This window comes from Mus caroli, unplaced genomic scaffold, assembly GCF_900094665.2.
Source record: "Mus caroli unplaced genomic scaffold, CAROLI_EIJ_v1.1 scaffold_12779_U2_1, whole genome shotgun sequence".
Classification (NCBI taxonomy): Eukaryota; Metazoa; Chordata; class Mammalia; order Rodentia; family Muridae; genus Mus; species Mus caroli.
The window spans coordinates 19,469-30,602 of record NW_018390696.1 but is presented as its reverse complement, the minus strand read 5'-3'; the positions used below and the strand labels follow the sequence as shown (position 1 = coordinate 30,602).

The following is an 11,134-nucleotide window of genomic DNA, read 5'->3' as shown; positions in this document are numbered from 1 at the left end:
ACTGATTTAGAAGAGTTTGTCTCCTAAAATCTGATAGTGTAGGAGCTGGTCAGAATAATATCATCATAAAATCTTTTCCTTGCACATGGAAAGGAGTCTCTTTTTCCAATACTTTTAATTATACTATTTTCTGTGTTGTTGAATACATAGAGACTTTGTTCAGAACTATTATATTAGAGCAGGAAGAAACAAAATTCTTCTGAAGAAATCAGTCCCTGGTAGCTCTGGGAAGACATAATGGGGTTGGCTCTTTGCATCATTGTCCAGCCTGAATCTACTCACTGGCATAAGTCTTCTTTGATTTCTTAATCCTTTAGTTTGATTGCAGTCTTCCAGATTACAGGTCATTAATTTCTACATGGCATGATTTTAGAAATATCATGTTACCATCATCTTTAGTGTCTTCATAACACCTCTGAAGCCATGTCACTTTGCTGTCTGTGGTAACCACCTCTTCCCAGCTCCAAAGTGCAGTTCAAACCCTTCATACCTTAAGGTGCTACACCTGTATGACAGAACCAGCATTGCCAATCAGGTCCCAGCATCCATTGTTAGCTCTGAAGCAGTCTCGGTAGAAACAAACCTTGTCCTAGTATCAGTGACTTGACCTTGCTGATCTGTCACGGGAAAACTATAGAAACAAAAAGGCCCATAATGAAAGTTCCTTGCCCTTCCAACTTCAACAGCAGAACCTTGCTTTTTGTATGTCTAATTCTGTAACTCATGATGCTGTATGCATCATGGGAACCATAATGACCCCTCTAATTTATTCCTTGTTAGGATAATTAGATGGTTATTCTCTGTCTATATAGATATGATATCGCAAAAATGGCCCATGAGCTCAGATTGAGCAACTTCCCCTCAGATACAAAAGGACTCCCTTTCTATCTCAGGATGGATATTCTTTGAGAATTTTCAGTATTTCTTTTTCTCCTGTAATACAGTTTTTAAATTAAAGCTATCACTTCTAATCTGGTAAGCTCCTTTATACTTTTGCCAGCATCTTGTTTATTCTCATGTAATTTCTTCATTCCTACATAGTTAAGGAACCCATGCCTTGAGAATGGTGCTGTACTCAGTGGGCTTTGTCTGCTCACATTAATTAATGAAGACATCCCCAAAAAGTCATACCCACAGGCCAATCTAGTTTGGACAATCTCTCATTGAGAGTCTCTTTGTAGGTAAATGTAAATTGTGTCAAGTTGGAATTTAAAGTTAACCGTCCTATCAGGTTTTATGCATTGCTGGGGATCAAATATGGGGACTACGATATGAAAACAAACCCTTTACCCACTGACATTTATTCCTAGACCAGTCTTCTTTATGTCTATAAAAGTGTCTTAATGTCCAGTGAAGGACTCAAGTCCAATAAAGAGACAGCAGAAAGAGAGCCTACAGGGCTCTACCACTACAGACTAGACAAAAGTCAGTTACTATGACTTGTGTCTTCCAGTGATACCTTGGCAGAACCCAGGGGCCCTTGGCAATGATCTGAGTGTCATCAAGAGTATCAGCAGACAAGATATGTTGAGGTTCTGGGCCATTGACTCAGTGGATGTCAGCACCCAAGTAGTCTGACCTGGTGTGCTTGGACAACAAGCCATCTCTCCTTGAGCACATGCCATGGCTACTTCTGGGTTTTCAAGCCCTTTGGGACTGACCCTTCTTCTACCTGTGTTCTAGTGCTGCAGGACTGATTCTAGGAGCCCTGACTTTGTGTGCTGTTCGTTCGTTACTCTCTCATGGTAACAGAATGAATGGATAATGGTATATCCTGCTAAGGCTGGGGAAGAAATAAAGAAGTTGTTGGGCTAACGTAAGCAGAATGGTTACCTCCATGTATAACAAGTGTTTCTTGATAATTTTTCTAAACCCATCTTTCTCTTCACCCCTATCACACTACACTGGAGCCCAAGTAGTTTAACTAAAGACACTCTTCTCTCACAGATACTTAGTTTTAGCCTCTTAGCCTACTTCATAGTCCCTGCCCCTATCTTACAGGCTTCTCCTATTTGTTCTCAGATCTCTGGAGCCTCTAACCTCCAACCTTGTTACCTGATCCCAGCCCTGTAGTGTCCTGGGCACTGACCCAGACTTGTTTAGCCACAGCCCCATTGCTTCACTCTGAACAAGCTGGTAACTGGGAAATCTTGTGTCCCAGGTCACCTGGTCTTGGCCAACTGGTGCATCAGAGTCTTGCATAAGGCTCAGCCAAAAGTCCTAGCAGTAAGGTCTCCTGGATTATGTATGCCCTTCCAGCTGATGTCTTCCCTGCCATTGTGGGCTTTACAAGTTCCCATTTCCTGGAAGGAATGGACACTCTAGGAATGGGCAGCAGTTGAGGGACTTATCTCTTTTCAAACTGCTGCACATCTGGACTGATGACAACTAGGCTGAGGAAGGTAGGGCTCCATAATTGCAGGTGACTGTAGAGGGAATTTTTGCTTCCCATCATTTAACTCTGGTGTCTGTCCATCGGTCTTAGACCTTCCCTACCTGCTATTGAGGTTATGTTGGTGATTCAACTCACTCTGTCCTCCCTAGTAACATTGTCTAGGTGTCTGAGGGAGGGTGCTTGTATTCTCTGACCCATCCTCAGTTGAATATTCTCAAATATCCTGTCTATCACTCTAGCAACTCCTACTGGGGAGGCCTGAATTGTTAAGCATGTCAGCCTCTAGACCAAGTTACAAGAGCATTACTCTTTTCCTAACCCTAGTGCTTCAAGCCTATTCATAAAGATTCTGGACACCTGACTCCCTTTCTATGCAATTCATCCTTCTAGTAAAATACAATCACACTTTTGCCACATCACTCCCTTCTAGAATTACTCCCCTATCCAATCCTTCTCTATTGAACTCCTGCCAACCAATTCTGTTTAACAGGGATTTTTTTTTTAATGACTCCAAACCACTCAGATCCTTACATAGAACTAATCCCTAGTCTTTGTTCTCATTAACTCATTCCTCAGAATTTCAGGGCCCTCTGGATTCTTCTATTCAGCTGCTGGCTCTTTCCTCTCTATTCCAGTTTGTGTACTGGTATTCCTAGGAATGCTTCCCCTCCCTGGGAAAACCTCATGGAGGCCTATGTTTTCAAGCTATATGTATTTGATATCACATTAACACTTGGTTTTAGACCTCTCTTGAACTTCCCATGGAACTTCAATCTTTCCATGTCAAAATTTAAATTGATACAGGACCTGGTCACACAGGCTTGTTTTCCTAGATGTGTGGGAGAATACAGGAATTTGAGTCTATCCTGGGCTAAAGACCAAATTTAAGTCCAGCCTGGGTGGTTTACCAAGACACTGCCTCAAGATAAAACGTAAAAACAGTGCTAGGGATGTAGTTTAGTGGCAGAGTGCTTAACAAGAATTCAAGAGAGCCTGGTTCAGTCCCCTGTACTACAGAGGGAAAGATGGAAATAGATGTAAACAGGGGTTGGTCATGTTGCTAGGAGGCTAAATCTTTGTCACTGAAAGTTGACTGACCTGACATTGTTCCTTAAATCCCACATTAGTTGGTTTGGATCAGCTCTCCAGACTTTAAGAAATCATGATTGAGCCTGATGTAACTTGTGCACCAGTCAGATACACCTGATGAAGTAGACTGCTGATGAATTAAAAATACAGTAAGGTGCTAAATGAATCTACTTCATTATGAAATGAAGACTTTGCTCAAGAACAGACTTTATTAGGCATTTGGTTGCAAATTGTCAATTGCAAATTGTGTAGGTGATTTATTCAGAGTACTTTTTAGTGTAGCTGAATCCGCTATAGTTTTTTTTGAAAGAAAACAATCATTTCTCCAGTTGTTGGGGGGTACTAAACGCTTCGTACACATTAGCAGCAAAGTCTTTCACTTGTTCCATCATCAGCAGATCCTGCACAAAATGACTAGGTGTCTCACTGCAAACTGAATGGATCTGCCCGTTCACTATGGGAATTATCTTAGCTAAAGGCAGGCTGACACTGGACAGACTGTTTATGGAGTTACCATGTTGTAGGTCCTGCTCAGTGGGTCGAAAGAATTCAGCCATGTTGTCTAGAAGCCGACTGAAGCCTCTGTTTAGACAGGTATTCAAAACTGTACTAAAATCTGGACTTTCCAGCATGTCTCTTGTCTCATTGAGAAGTTTAATAGTGGTGATATCTCTGTGAGAAAGCCCATAGGCCTGAGCTGCCAATGGTGTCTCCTCATCTGGCATCATGTACTGGCACAGTGAAGACCGGGACACATCTTTATCATTCCAAGAAGTCCGATGTTGCTCAACAAGAATTCTGATTTCTTTTAGTTTTTGCTCCAAGTCCAAAAGGGACAAGGAATGTTTAAGAGAAACACTTCCTAAGATCCTTTGTACAGCTTGTTTAATGACAGTGACCAACTCTGTTAGGCCATCTCCAAGGAGGTGCTGAATACTTGATAAATACTGCTGCTGTACATCTGGAGGAGCCAGAATGCTAGTGTCATTTTTGCCAACTGTTGCATTATCCAGGTAAATATATCCACCAATTATGTTTAACTGGACTCGCAAAAGAACCACCAGCATACACGTGCTATATACAGCTACAATACTTCTTGTGAAACTTATTATCTTTAGGTCCTCCCATATTTCCAGCTTGTTTGAAGGCCTGCTTTTCAGCAGAGCTGTGAGACTCTCCGAGTTGAGCTGCTGCATTAAGGCCTCTCTCAGTGTCGGCAGCATGGACAGCACTGTCATATTGCAAGTCCTCTGGTTGCTTTCAAAATGGTACTGTCGCCGAGCTTGGGCAATGTATTCTGCAGCTTCTCTTTCTTGTATTTCTCTAATTTTTTTCTGTCCATATTTTCCCAGGATATATACTCCTCCGAGGACTGTGCCCAGGAAGATGCATTTCTTTTTGTGACGTTTCAGAAAATTCCACATTGATCTCAGCATCTCCAGACCCCGGGTTGTGTGGGTTGCCTAGGGGAGAGGGGCTGGCTCACTGTGTCTTCCGTCAACCTGGCCCGGACCTCCGGCAGCAGCGCGGTGGCCGAGCCTTTTTATTTACACAAAAACAGGGAAATGTTAAGGAGGTGATCTGGTTCTGAGATGTATTTGAATGCCAAAAAAACTAGCCCCTAAGATCTGGTTACCTCTGATGAGAAGATCCTCACATATAGCAAGTGATGTTACATAATCCTTGCTCCATAAGTTATCCCTGGTTGATTAATAAAGATGCCTATAGCCTGGGTTGGGCAGAAGAAAGTGGGGTAGAGTAGAGGTTTTAGAACTTGGGGTCTAAGGCAGGGACCATGAGGAGAAGTTCAAAGGAAGAAGAAGGAAGTAGCCATTGGGTAGTGTGGATTGTGAGCTCATGGCCATAAAGGTTGGCCTGATGAAGTAGGAGTACTCCAGACAGAAAATGACAAGTGATATCTGGGGAATCACCACAGGGAAGTAGACAAAATAGTATAGGGAGTTGATACCTGCTCAGCTCAAGTGCTTTTAACTTTATCACAAATCTAAATCTTTTTGTATTTTTTATTTGGAAAGCATATGGTCCAATTGGGATAGAAACCTCTAATAGCTATTTAAAGGTGATAAGGGGATGTAGCAAACTCCAGAATATAATGACATAAAGTTATTATTTCTGCTTGTACTTGGTCTTACCCCAATATCCAAGACATACTGTAACACATTTCATCTACTTGTATATATGTACTGAAGCCAGAGAATATATCCTCCCTCTTTTCTCTCTAAGGGGCTGCTAGACAATTCAGTAAGTAGAATATGTCTGTGGAACAAATGAAACATTTATACCATATCTGGGAAACAATTGACACTATTTCCCAATTATAGGCAGCTCATATAGTAAAATTTCTTCTTCTCCTTCTCCTCCTCCTCCTTCTTCCTATTATTTAATGTTATTGTTATTATTATTATTATTATTATTAATCATATTTACAATCCAGCTGTTATCCTCCCTCATGGTCCCCCCTCATACAACTCTTGATACCTTGCTTCTGAGAGGATGCTTCCCCCTGTTTCTGAGAGGATGCTTCTACACCCTCAGGCCTCTCCCCTCTCTGTGGCCTAAACTGTCTCAATGATTAGGTACATCTTCTCCCACTGAAGACAGACCAAGCAGTCCTTTGTATGTATATATATATATATATACACACACACACATGTGTGTGTGTGCGAGTGTGAGGGGGGGTCTTGGAATAGCTTGTGTATTCTGCCTAGTTGGTTGCTCAGTGTCTGAGTTCTCCCAGGAGTCCCTGTTAGTTGAGACTACAGGTCATGCTCCTGTTTCACTTCTTCCGTCCTTCCCCTAATTCAACCATAGGAGTCCAACTTCAGTCTAATGTTTGCATGTAAGTATATGCATCTGTCTCAGTCAGCTGCTTGTTGGGCCTCTCTGAGGACAGTCATTATAGGATCCTGTCTGTAAGCACACCACAGGACCAATGATAGTGTCAGGCCTTGGGGTCTCCCCATGAAATGGATCCCAAGTTGGGCTGGTCATTGGAATGTCTTTCCCTCAGTCTCTTCTCTATTTTTGTCCCTGCAGTTCTTTTTGACAGGAACACTTCTGGGTCAGAAATTTTGACTGTGTGTTAGTAACACCATCCCTCCTTTTGAGGCCCCATCTATCTAATAGAGGTGTACTCTTTGATTTTCCTCTCCTCACTGGTAGATATTTCACTTAAGGTCATTCCCATTAAGTGCTGAGAATTTCTCACCTCTTAAGTCTTTGGTACTTTCTGGAGGGTCTTCCCCAATTCCTACCTTCTGAGGTTACATATTTCCATTCATTCTGTTGGACCTCTGTACTTCTCCTCTCCCTGATCTTTCCTTATCCTGTTTCCACTTTTCTCTCTATCTCCCCTCTCCCACCCAAGTCCCTCCCTCCCTCTGCCTCTCCTGATTACTATTTTATTTCCCCTTTTAAGTGGGATTGAAGAATCTTCACTTGGACTTTCTACTTGTTAAAATTCTTAAATTCTGTGGGTTGTATCCTAGGTATTCTGTACTTTTTGGCTGATATCCAATTAGTGAGTATTTACAATGTATGTCCTTTTGGGTCTTGGTTACCTTACTCAGGATGATGTTTTCTAGTTCCATCCATTTGCCTGCAAAACTCATGATGTCCTCATTCTTAATAGCTAAATAGTATTCCATTGTGTAAATGAACCATATTTTCTGTATGAATTCTTCCATTGTGGGATATCTGGGCTGTTTCAAGCTTCTGGCTACTACAAATAAGGATGATGTTCTCCTATTGTGGAACATCTAGGTTGTTTCCAGCTTCTGGCTATTACAAATAAGTTTTCTATGAATATTGTGGAGTATGTGTCCCTGAAGTATGTGTCCCTGAAGTATGGTTGGACATCTTTTGGGTTTATGCCCAAGAGTAGTATAGCTGAGTCTTCAGGTAAGTCTATTTTCAATTTTCTGAGGAAACTCCAGGTTGATTTCCAGAGTGGTTGTATCAGTTTGCAGTCCACCAATAATAGAGGAGTGTTCCTTTTTCCCCACATCCTCAGCAGTATATGCTGCCACCTGAGGTTTCGATCTCAGGTATTCTGATTGGTGTAAGGTGGAATCTCTAGATCGTTTTGATTTGCATTTCTCAGATGACTAAGGACTTTGAACATTTCTTTAAGTGCTTCTTGGCCTTTTGACATTCTCTGTTATGAACTCTCTGTTTAGCTATATACTGCCATTTTTGATTGTTTTTTTTTTTTTTTCTGGAGGCCATCTTCTTTAATTCTTTATATATCTTGAATATACACCCTCTATTGGATATAGGATTAGTGAAGATTCTTTCCCAATCTGTAGGTTGCCAATTTGTCCTATTGCCTGTGTCTTTTCCCTCACCGAAGCTTTTCAGTTTCATGATGTCCCATTTATCAATTGTTGATCCTAGAGTTTAAACCATTTGAGTTGGTTAGGAAATCCCCCCCCCATCCCAATATGATAGAGACTCTTTCTCACTTCCTCCTTCTCCTCCTCTTCTTCTTCTTCTTCATTTTATTTCATTATTATTATTATTATTATTATTATTATTATTATTATTATTTGGTTTTTCAAGACAGGGTTTCTCTGTATAGCCCTGGCTGTCCTAGAACTCACTTTTTAGACCAGGCTGGCCTCAGACTCAGAAATCCGCCTGCCTCTGCTGGAGCACTGCCTTCTTTTTCTGCTTGGCCCAGGACTAGATCCAACCCACGGGCACCCATTATGTTCTCAGCTCTTCTGAGGCTTCCAGACGTGCCTGAGTGACCCCAGACTGTGCTCTCTTCAACCCCACCACAGCAGTATCTAGCCGCTTCACATAGCCTGATGCCCACCCAGAGCTGGCATGAAGTAAACATAATCAAAATTCTCATGTCTTGCCTACACGAGTGGCCGGAGTCCCGAGCTGACACGGGACACCCCATAACCCCACACTACATGTAGGTCCCAAATATCTAAGTGTAGTCCTAGACAGCTGGAATAAATACTTACAATAGAGAAAAAACTGTGTCAAGTGTTTCTCTCAGGTGGGTTCACCTAAGGTTCACATCAGGTTTCTGAACACATATTTTCACTTACTGGAAATGTAGTCCCAGCACTCAGCAGCTTGCTTTTCTGTTGTGGGCTGTGTGAGAGGAATAGCAAACCAGCTTTAAAACTTATGGAGTGCAGCCCACAGATCGGCCTATGATGATCGTTGTGCCTATAAGACTATGGGTCCTGAAGACTTCATGCTGTTGAATAGTTTTGTTCTTTGATGCCCTCGTGATCATCAAAATGAAACCATCCCTTATAGCCTATGGGCTGTATTAAAACTCTAAGGGATATTCCAGCCTCTCATTGGACAATGTCATTGACACAGTAACAGTGATTGATCTTTCAAGCATTGCTCTTGAAGCACATTAATGATTCAACCACTACCCTCAGAAATAACCTAGAGATAAAAAAAATTTTTAGTAAAGTTAGTTTAAGATATTTTTGCTAGTGACTTTGATGTAGAAAAACTTAGAGAAAAATTTAAAGTTCAGAAATGCACACTTGATCATAGGAAGAAGGATTTTTTTGAGGTCAGGGAACAAGAACAATGGCAGCCCAATTAGTAGTAACTGACATGACTCTCTTGCTATAACTGGCCTGGTGATCAAGGTGACGATTTATTCCTTCCACTCACTGTTGCCCTCAGCTTCCTGATTTGATTTAAAAAAAACATTAAGGAGTAGGTGTACATCTTGAGGATTTAAAATAGAAATGACTCATTGTTTTTACAGAAGAGTTAGGTTTGTGATTCTTTTAAAATTTTTATGAGATTATTTTTTAAGATATATAATAGGGTCAAGGGCAGGGGTAGGGAGATGGCAGCTGAAAGCAGGAGGCTGTGTGGGAGGTGAGCAGTTCTCATGGGGACCACTCTCTGCATCCCAGGTGGTAACCCTACTCAAGCAGCACGTGGAAGAAAGGCTAGTCGGATGGGACACTGGGCAGGAGTCAGAGACCATGTAGAGTTGTGGTCAGGACATTCTGCTTCATGAGAGACGTAGAGCCGGAGGATTCCATTTTCCAGATGGATCCCTTCACATTTCACCATCAGTATTGAGTTGCATGTTGTCAGGTGGTTTTGGATATAGCCCCTTCCTGAACAGCACAGATGGAAACATGCCAGCAACCAGGCCTGCCAGCTGCAGGATTCAGGCCGGGACTGTCTCTCCTTTGGAATGTTGGTAATGTCCAGAGGCTTCGTGGATATGTACGGGATGATGAACGACATGATTGGAAACATGGAGCACATGGCTGACAGAGGCAACTGCCAGACCTTCTCCTCCTCCACTGTCATCTCCTACCCCAACACTGGGGATGGTGCCCCCAAGGTTTACTAGGAGACATCTGAGAGGTGCTCAGCCCCAGGCGGGATCTGGGAGACACAGAGGACTGTCCGTGACTCAGACAGTGGTCCAGAGCAGAAGTCCATTGGGCATTACATTTGCGATAGGGCTTGCATCTTCCAACACTCCCGAAACCACGGCACAGGGGACCAGGAAGAGCAGCAGAACTACATCAACCTGGATGAAACTAAAGCAGCAGCGTTTGATAATGAATGGAGAAGGGAGACATCCCGATTCAGACAGCAACATCCTCTGGAATTTCCATGGCATAAGGCATCTGTGGTTGGGTGGTGTAAGGATGAAAGGCCTCCCTGCCTGGCTATCCAGGGACAGGAGGACTCCCACTCCTGACAGTCAAGTCACTATGACTGGTGAACGCCCCAGGCTCTCAGCTTCTCATGTGCAGGCTGAGAGACTGAGAAATCATCACTGAAATGAATGTCCATTCCAACCTCCATCCCAAATTATATTAAATTAACAGGCAAGCTGGCCCTGCCTTTCACTGGGGTCTCAAGGAGAGCCTTCTACTGACCTCTTACCTACTACCTATGTTTTCATCTTCACCCCTCACCATATTCCCCACCCATCTTTTATCCACTAACTTGACTTCTTATGTTGTTGCTCCATCTCCAAGCAACCTCATCTTCCAGAGCCCCTGCCACACATTGAGGGGGTTTGAGGTAAGCTCTGGGTTTAGGTATCTCTATCCCCCAGCTTCCCTGACCCTTATAAAATTCTTCCTCAGAGCCCCACTGCAGATGCCATAGTCCTATCTATAAGGGCTGTGGAGAAAGTGGACTAGTTCCCAATTCTTTGTTCCTTCCCCCACCCATCCAAAACACTTTCTAAAACCGTTCTCTGCCTTTATAAAAATAAATGATTTGTGCAACTTGTAAGTAGGTGATTCTGGAATAAAGGAGAAAGAAAAAAGAAGATAATTAATAATATGATTGGTCATTTCTTTGTAACTGCAAACTGTAACCTGTCAGTAAGAGAACCTGACTGAGAAAAATAGGTTGCTTCTTTACAATTTGCTAATCTATTACAACTTTTTTAGACATGAATGTATGTGAGTTCTTGAAACTAATTTTGTTTTTTTCCACATGTGATATGTAAAAGATGTATTCATGTAAGATTATTGGGAATCTCATTGTAATCAATCACTTAAAGTTAAAAAAAGAAATAACTGCCAGGTGGTGGTGGTGCACGCCTTTAATCCCAGCACTTGGGAGGCAGAGGCAGGTGGATTTCTGAGTTCGAGACCA

The 11,134-nt window shown here is 42.3% G+C and overlaps 2 pseudogenes across 1 annotated transcript; one reads left to right on the top strand and one right to left on the bottom strand.

The window, feature by feature from the left end:
* Window positions 1-3,662: 3,662 nt before the first annotated feature.
* On the bottom strand, window positions 3,663-5,013 carry LOC110288774 (annotated as a pseudogene). Its single transcript, XR_002377300.1, has one exon. The product of XR_002377300.1 is annotated as a peroxisomal biogenesis factor 3 pseudogene (transcript).
* Window positions 5,014-9,514: 4,501 nt separating this feature from the next.
* Window positions 9,515-10,244, top strand: LOC110288773 (annotated as a pseudogene).
* Window positions 10,245-11,134: the final 890 nt, after the last annotated feature.